The sequence below is a fragment of the Solanum verrucosum genome, unplaced genomic scaffold, assembly GCF_900185275.1.
Source record: "Solanum verrucosum unplaced genomic scaffold, falcon-dt-bn FXZP01000015.1, whole genome shotgun sequence".
In the NCBI taxonomy this organism is placed as follows: Eukaryota; Viridiplantae; Streptophyta; class Magnoliopsida; order Solanales; family Solanaceae; genus Solanum; species Solanum verrucosum.
The window spans coordinates 1,423,410-1,432,661 of NW_026020070.1; the positions used below are offsets into that span (position 1 = coordinate 1,423,410).

At 39.7% G+C, this 9,252-nt stretch overlaps 1 pseudogene; it reads left to right on the forward strand.

Moving 5' to 3' along the window:
• The first annotated feature begins 404 nt into the window (after nucleotides 1–404).
• Nucleotides 405–5,589, forward strand: LOC125823863 (uncharacterized; annotated as a pseudogene).
• The last annotated feature ends 3,663 nt before the right edge of the window (nucleotides 5,590–9,252 follow it).

Here is a 9,252-nt window from a genome sequence, read left to right on the forward strand (position 1 = left end):
TGTTCATGAGTGTGAAGTGCGCCACACATATGAATGAGGGTCTATAAGATGCTTAGGAAGGTTCACTTCACTCATTACTCTTTAGTCGTGCTTTGGAGTCCTAACTCTATGAAGTCCTTTTCCTAACCCTTCTCTTGTGTTTATAGGCTATGAGTACAAGAAGGGGGAATGCAAAGAGGATGGAAGAGGAGAATGTGAACGAGGGAGTTCCTCCCCAAGCTCCTCAAGATCCTCAAGCTCCTTATGATGAGGGAGCTATGACCAATGTGGAAATTAGGGTGGATCTCCAAACATTGACTCAAGTCATGACGGCTCAAGCACAAGCCATGACAACTCAAGCCCAAGCCATGATGGCATAAGCTAATAGGGAAGTTGTACCCCGTATGAACCCTATTGTGAGTACCATGGCTTCAAGGTTGAGAGATCTCACAAGGATGAACCCTCCTATGTTCTTTGGTTCCAAAGTGAATGACGACCCACAAGAATTTATGGAAGAGATCTACAAGATAGTTGATGCTATGGGGTTGACTTCTATTGAGAAATCCAAACTAGCCGCTTATCAATTGAAGGATGTGGCTCAAGTATGGTATACTCAATGGAAGGATAATAGGGCTATAGGAGTGGGTTCCATAGATTGGGAAGTGTTCAACAAAACATTACTTGATAGGTTCTTTCCACGAGAAAAGAGGGAAGCAAAGGGGGAGGAATTTATCAACCTTCACCAAGGAGGTATAAGTGTCAAAGAATATTCTTTGAAATTCACTAAGTTGTCCAAGTATGCTCCGTCTTTGGTGTCTAATCCAAGGGAGGAGATGAGTCAATTTGTGACGGGTGTGTCCGACTCGATTGAGGAAGAATGCCATGCGGCAATGTTCCATGATAATATGGATATCTCCCATCTAATAGTGTATGCTCAACAAGTTGAGGAGATAATACTTAGGAAGAAGAATAGAGAGGTAAAAAGGGCAAGGACCGATGATGGAAATTCTTCTAAGGGTAAGTTCGAGGGTCAAGGTAGGCCAAGGTTCAAGAAGAGGATTTCCAACCAAGGCTCTTCTAGTGCTCCAAGGGTCAACAAATATAGGGTGGCTAACACTAAGCCTCAAGAAGGAAATAGTGGTGAATCTTCTATGGTGATGCCCACTTGTGCCAAGTGCGGTAAGAAGCATGATGGTAAATGTCTTACCGGCATGGGTGTTTTCTATGGTTGTTGAAAGGGTGGTCATCAATTGAAAGATTTCCCAACTCGTACGGCCAAGGGAAGAGAGGATAATCAAACTCCTCCTAGTGGTTCAAACTCCGATACTCCCAAGAAGAACAGTTTCTATGCTCTCCAATCCCGAAGTGACCAAGAGGGATCCCCGGATGTTGTGATCGGTATGTTACAAGTCTTTTCTATTGATGTTATCCATTGTTAGACCCCGGTGCCACTTTGTCATTTGTTACACCTTTAGTGGCTATGAAATTTGAAATACTCCCCGATGTGTTAGAAGAACCTTTTTTGGTATCTACTCCGGTTGGTGACTCGGTAGTGGCAAAAAGGGTATATAGAAGTTGTCCTATTTCTTTGTCTCATAAACTCACTTTGGTTGATTTTATAGAATTAGACATGTTAAACTTTGATGTCATTTTGGGGATGAATTGGTTGCATGCATGTTTTGCGTCCATTGATTGTAGAACCCGGGTAGTTAAGTTTCAATTTCCAAATGAGCCTACTTTAGAATGGAAGGGGGAAATTCAATCCCTATAGGTCGATTTGTTTCATGTTTAAAAGCTAGAAAAATGGTCTTCAAGGGGTGCATCTACCATATTGTTAAGGTTATGAATGTTGAGTCTGAGACTCCTCATTTGGAGTCGGTCTGCATGGTGAGTGAGTTTTCAGAAGTCTTTCTCGATGACTTGCCTGATATTCCTCCTGAACACGAAATAGACTTTGGCATTGATATTTTGCCGGATACACAACCCATATCCATTCCTCCTTATCGAATGGCTCCGGCCGAATTGAAAGAGTTGAAGGAACAACTCAAGGATTTGTTAGACAAAGGCTTTATTAAACCAAGCATATCTCCATGGGGTGCTCCGGTATTGTTCATAAAGAAGAAGGATGGGTCCTTTAGGATGTGTATAGACTACCGCCAATTGAACAAGGTCACTATAAACAATAAGTATCCTCTTCCTAGAATTGACGATTTGTTTGACCAACTCCAAGGAGGTAGTTACTTTTCGAAGATTGACCTACGTTCGGGATATCACTAATTAAGGGTGAGATGGGTTTACATTCCCAAGACGGCCTTCCAAACAATAGATAGTCACTAGGAATTCCTAGTCATGTCTTTTGGTGTAACAAATGCCCCGGCGGCATTCATGGATCTAATGAATAGGGTATTTAGGCAATATCTTGATTCATTTGTGATCATTTTTATTGATGATATTTTGATCTATTCAAGGAGTGAGGGTGATCATATGAAGCATTTGAGGACTGTATTGCAAGTCCTTAAAGAATACTAATTATATGCTAAGTTTAGTAAATGTGAGTTTTGGCTAAGGTCTTGCCTTCCTTGGTCATTTTGTGTCAAACATGGGTATCGAGGTAGATCCTAAGAAGATGGATGTGGTCAAGAGTTGGCCTAGACCTCTAACTCCTACCGATATTAGAAGATTTTTGGGTTTGGCCGGCTATTATAGGAGGTTTGTTGAGGGTTTTTCCTCCATTGCTTCTCCATTGACGGCCTTGACTCAAAAGAAAGCTAAATTTGTGTGGTCAGAGGCTTGTAAAAAAATCTTCCAAGAGTTGAAATATTAACTTACTTCTGCTCTGATGTTGACCTTACCGGAGGGTACCGATGGATTTGTTATTTATTCTGACATTTCTCGAGTGGGTTTGAGATGTGTCTTTCTGCAACATTGTTAAGTAATCGCCTATGCTTCAAGGCAACTCAAGGTCCATGAAAATAATTATCCAACTCATGATCTTGAACTAGCGGCTGAAGTGTTTGCTTTGAAAATATGGAAACATTATCTATATGGGGTCCATGTGGACGTTTTCACCGATCACAAGAGTCTTCAAAATGTGTTTAGCCAAAAATACTTGAATCTCCAACAAAAAAGGTGGTTAGAGCTTCTAAAGGATTATGATATAAGTGTGCTTTACCACCCCGGCAAAGCCAATGTAGTTACAGGTACCCTAAGTCGATTGTCCATGGGTAGTGTGGCCCTAGAGATTGAGAAGAAGGAGTTAGTTCATGATGTGCATAGATTGGCCCCGTTAGGTGTCCAACTAGTGGATTCCACCAAGGGTGGTGTAATGTTCCATAGTGGTTCTGAATCCTCCTTTGTGGTTGATGTGAAGTCTAAACAAGCCCTTGATCCCATATTAATAGAGTTGAAAGAATTGGTACTCACCAAGTCCGTTGAGGCTTTCTCCCAAGGGGGAGATGAGGTGCTTAGGTACCAAGGTCGGTTATGTGTACTGAATGTTGATGGCTTGAGAGAGAAAATTCTAGAGGAAGCTCATGGTTCACGGTATTCTATTAATCTGGGAGCCACCAAGATGTATTGTGACTTACGGGAAGTCTATTCGTTGAATGGTATGAAGAAGGATATAGCGGGTTTTGTAGCCAAATGTCCGAATTGTCAACAAGTTAAGGCCGAACATTTAAGACCGGGAGGCTTGTCCCAAGATATTAATATTCCCACTTGGAAGTTGGAGGATGTGAATATGGATTGTATAGTGGAGTTGCCTCGTACTCGAAGGCAACATGATTCTATTTGGGTCATTATTGATAGAATGACAAAGTCCACCCACTGTATTCCCGTCAAGGTTTCATTCTCGGTAGAAGACTATGCCAAATTGTACATCAAGGAGTTAGTGAAGTTGCATGGGGTTCCTCTATCTATTATATCGGATTGGGCTACTCAATTTACTTCACATTTTTGGAAGGCATTCCAAAAAGGGCTTGGTACTAAGGTCAAGCTTAGCGGGGCCTTTCACCCTCAAATGGAGGTTCAAGTGGAATGCACCATTCAAACCGTAGAGGATATGTTGAGGGTGTGTGTCATAGATTTTTAAAGTAATTGGGACGAGCATCTACCGTTGATAGAGTTTGCCTACAACAATAGTCACCACCCAAGTATTGTCATGGCTCCATTTGAAGCACTATATGGTAGGAGCTGTAGATCTCCGGTTGGGTGGTTTGAGGTGGGTAAAATTGCTCTAATCAGTCTCGAACTAGTTTATGAGGCCATTGAAAAATTTTGACTTATTAGAGATAGGTTGAAGATGGCCCAAAGTCGGCAAATGTCTTATGCCGATGTTAGAAGAAGGGATTTAGAATTCGAAGTTAGTGATTTGGTCTACTTGAAAATCTCACCTATGAAGGGTGTGATGAGGTTTGGTAAGAAAGGGAAGCTTAGCCCCCGGTATGTGGGACCATATCAAATCTTACAACGTGTTGGCAAAGTTGCCTATGAATTGGACTTGCCAAATGAATTGGCTCCGGTTCACCCAGTATCTCATGTTTCCATGCTAAAGAAATGCATTGGTGATTCGGTAACCATCATTCCTTTAGAGGTTTGGGAGTTGATGAGAGTCTTTCTTATGAAGAGATTCCGGTAGAGATTCTAGACCGGCAAGTTAAGAGGTTGAGAAACAAAGATGTAGTTTCCGTTAAGGTTTTATGGAGGAATCACTTAGTTGAGGGTGCTACATGGGAGGTCAAGGCCGATATGAAGTCCCGCTATCCTCATCTCTTTCCTTCTACTCCTATCCAAACATGAGGTAACTAGTTTTCTTAAATTAGTGCTTTGGAAGTCATATGTGCAATAAATGTTCCTTATGATATGCATGTTCTTGTGAGAATTCATATTTAGCATAAATTGAGTTTTCATGATTTATATGTTCCTCATGTTGATTTGCATTTTAGTATGATGATTGCATATTTGACTTCATAAGATGATTTGTTGAACATGCTTAGTTATGTTTTCGATGAATATACTTAGTTATGCTTTTGATGAAATGGCATGTTTGCTCCATATTGTGGTGTTGAGCTTGCTTTGAGTTGGAGAAGGTAGTTCCTCCAATGATGATATGAAATGATGAAGTTTGTGCATAATGGGTTGTGGATGTAGCTCTTACTTCCTTATGTTGCATTGTATATGTATTGAGAATGGAGTTGATGTTTCCTCCTATGAATTGTGCATTATTTTAATGTTGCATGCATGATGGGCTGCTAGTCTTGATTCTATAATTTTGTAAGGTGTCTAAATCTCCATTCGAGGACGAATGTTCCTAAGGGAGGGATAGCGTAACAATCTGGAAAATGGTAGGTTAAACTAGAGCCTAAACGTAAAATTAAAAATCGTAAAATGACTCTGTGTGGATTAGAAGACCTTCTAGAGTTGAAAGAGGGCTTATGGGGGTCAAGGCCTAAGGGGAAAGTGCCAAGCAAAAAAAGGCAAGCCAAGGCCAAAGGCCAAGGCTGCCCCAAACTCCTAGCTACTGCCTCAACTTCCACGGCCATCACCAAGGCTCGTGGTCATGACCACGGCTCGTGGGAGGCCTCGTGGAGTTACCTTGGCCAAAGGAGATAAGTCCCTAAATGACCAAGCTACAGCCTCACTTTCACGGAAGGGACCACGGCTCATGGTCTTGACCACGGCTCGTGGAGCCCTTCGTGAAGATGACTTGGGCATAGAGCAAATGGTCCCAAGTGGCAAGGCCACTGCCTCAAGGACCACGAGAGGGACCACGGCTCGTGGCCTTGACCACAGCTCGTGGCCTTGACCACAGCTCATGGAGCCCCTCATGGTAATGCCTTGGGCTTGTGAACGAAAAGCCCAAAATTCCTAGACACTGTCCCAACCTTCACGGGCAGGATCACGAGTCGTGGTCCTCACCACGGCTCGTGAAGGTACTCGTGACACCTGGTGTGGTCCGTAAATGAGGGTCATTTAAGTCTTTTCTTTTTAAGTCCAATCAAAGTGAGGTCATTATGGGTATTTTTAAGGGTACTATATAAGTTTATTTTAAGTCAAATTCACCCAATTTTAGTCATTAATTCACAACACCCAAATAATTCCCAAAATCATCTCCTCTCTAATATTTCTCTCTCTAGAATTCCTCCATTGAAGAAGAACAAGAACTTGAAGACTAGGGTTCAAGAATTCATCTTCTCAACTCCAATTCGTGGGGAAAGCTTCAATCAAGGTATGGGAGTTTTGATTCATGGAAAGTTTTCCTCCATGAAGCCCTTGAACTCTTAATTTCAAATTGGTAGATTATTCAAAAACTAGGGTTTTCAACCTAGACATGTGTTCTTCCTAAAATGATTTTTAATGGGTTAATTGTCTTATATTATGGTTGATTTGTTGTTTAATGGTGATTTTATAGTAAAAACCCCCCATGAACCCATGAATTTCCCCATGACCCCAATTTCATAAAATGTGATGGGTGTATTGATGCAAGATGAATACTATGAATTGTTTCTATGGTATTTTAGTTAATGAATCTTGTCTTACATATGCATAATGTAGTATTTATAAGTGTGATTGTGAGATATGATTCATGACCCTTGGAGGGTAAATTATGAAGGTTTGTACATGTTGATGGAAGTTGTGTATGAACTTATGATTCACTTAGAAAGTGAAGATCCTATGACTATTGTGTAAATTGAGGTATTGTCGAAAAGTCTTTCTCTCCTTACCCTTACACATGATTATGTATGAATTGTCTAGGATGATGATAATGTTGTTGTGTTGATTGAACGGCTATTTCTCATGAAACACTATGAACATAATGTGAAAGGTTTACTCACATGTTAATAATGATTCTAAGGTTGAAAGTCCATTCTCACCTAATTGAATCTATGAGCTGTTTTATGAGTTGTATTGAATGAACGACAAGGTATTCCTTCACATATGTAAATGCAATTCAATACTAATTATGTATAATTTGAGGAATAATGCTTAGCACCTAGAGGATATGGTAAATGAGGTAGAGGGCCTCCCGTCAATACAATAGGCAGGGTCATCTAAATTATTCTCATGAGAAAGAAGCTTCTACGCTAATACAATAGGTCGGGTTTCTAAAAGCAATTTCCATATCCCATAACTATGTGCCCAGATAGGTCTTTAGCTAGTGAAGCCACCTAAAAGCTAATACATGTAGTTCTACCTTAGGAAAGTAGGACACATTCTTTCAGAGTGGGGTTACACGACATTGGATTCCATGTAACTCACATGGTCTATGTCAGTTATGGCTACTTTCCTTAAATGACAAGAATATGAATATGACACGAACTAGACTTATGACTTCATGATGAGTTTTACTTAGTAGGAGTGGGGGTATGGGGCTTCATTTTTACATTGCACAAGTAAGACTTAGAAAGGTGTTATGGGATGGTTTCTTATGCTATAATAAGATACGAATGTATGTATGTTGAATGGGTTGTTGCTATAGATGACTTTCCTTATGTTCAAAGTTAATGTACATGACTATTTCCTTGTCTATGAGTATTGACTATGATGAGGCCTATGTAATGTATGATTAGGGTGGTCTCAAAGGAATACTTTGTGTGGTTGGTATTATGGGATGTGAATCATGCATTGCACAAGTACACCTTAAGATTACCAAAAAGATGGTTCTATTATGTTACAATGCTCTTACATGATAAATGCGATTATGGCTTGTGTTTTACATTGAATGTGCATGATGATTCTCAAACTTGACAAATGCATACTTTTTAACCAAAATGTCTTTTTTATCAAATTTCAAGGATTTTAATGCATGCTTCCATACTTAGTACATATTTGTGCTAACCCCTATTTCTTCTACATTTTTTTATAAGTGTAGGTTCCGGCTAGGTGAAGTGTACTTCCTTTCTTGACAAAGGCTTGGATTGCTTATCTCCAAGACTTGTGGTGAGTCCTCATGGTTCGAGGGCAAGATGTCATTCACTTCTAGTTGCTTTTCTTATAGACTACTTTTGAGACTTTATTTTAAACGGATGTGTCCCTATTGACATTCTATTGTAATAGATGGATTATGAGACAATGTGTAGATTCTTTTTCGGTTTTTATGAAAGAAAGACTTTGATTGTAAAATTTTAAATTCCGCATCATTTTCATTTCATATGTTTATGTATGCTAAGGGCTTGTGAGACCCCTTCGGGGTCAAGTACGCCGTGTTGCATCTAGGGGGTACCCCTGGGTCATGACATTTTTGAAATGTAAATTGCTGGAATGTTGGTTTTGAATCGATTTAAAAAAAAAATGTTGGTTGTGAATTGATTTTAAAAAAAATTCCACCTCTTGAATGTATTTGATTGAGGATGTTCACTTGCAATTTCGAGTATCGGTTGTGATCAATACCGATGACTTTAATAGTGCTCTCAATTGAACTATATGAGTGTACGGCTCCGATGAGGGAAATTGAGTTCATAAGTCATATGTGAACTCCTAGCATCTCATTGTGACTAGCTGGTTATTGTGTTGATCTCTTGCGATAATCGTTGCACGCTAGTTGAGAATTGTAGAGTCTTGTTTGATGATTGTGTCAAATGCCATGTGTGGTGAGGTTTTCTTAAAACATGTGCTTGGTAATACCTAGAACTTGCACTGTTAGTCTAATTCATTGATGTAAGCAAGCGATTGAGATGATGTTAGGCACAATTTGTGAAGAGTGAACAAAAAAATTGAACTTATACCTCTTTGTGACCACCTTGTGAGAGTGTGAACCTAGCTTGGCACCATTTGAGCCTATCATTTTCTTTGGAAAAAACTTGAACAGCTTCGACCTCTTTGTCCCATCACCTATAACCTTCATGAAGTATTGGTTCGTTTGAATAGCCAATTTAGGCCAAAAGCCTAAGTTGGGGTGTCGTGAAAAAGAAGGAAATTCAAGAAGTGTGAAAAATCTACCTTTAAAGGATCATGCTGAAAAAGATGAAACCTCTCCATGTAAAAAAAAAAGTGAAAATAGAAAAAGATTGAAAAAGAGAAGAGTTTGTGAAATAAAGCTTGTGAAATGTGCAAAGAAATAGGGTATCTAATGAGTCATGCTTAAATGAACAATAGGGTGGATTGTGAACATCATATAGTGTGAAAGAGAAGGAGAAAATGTCAAATGCAGGCCATACTTCGTGAAGGTAGAAGTCACTAAACCAAAATGATCATACATTTACACTTAGCCTCATTACAAGCCTTTAAAGACCTTTGTGATCTTGAGTGAGCTGAAAATAATGTTGATTCGAAAAT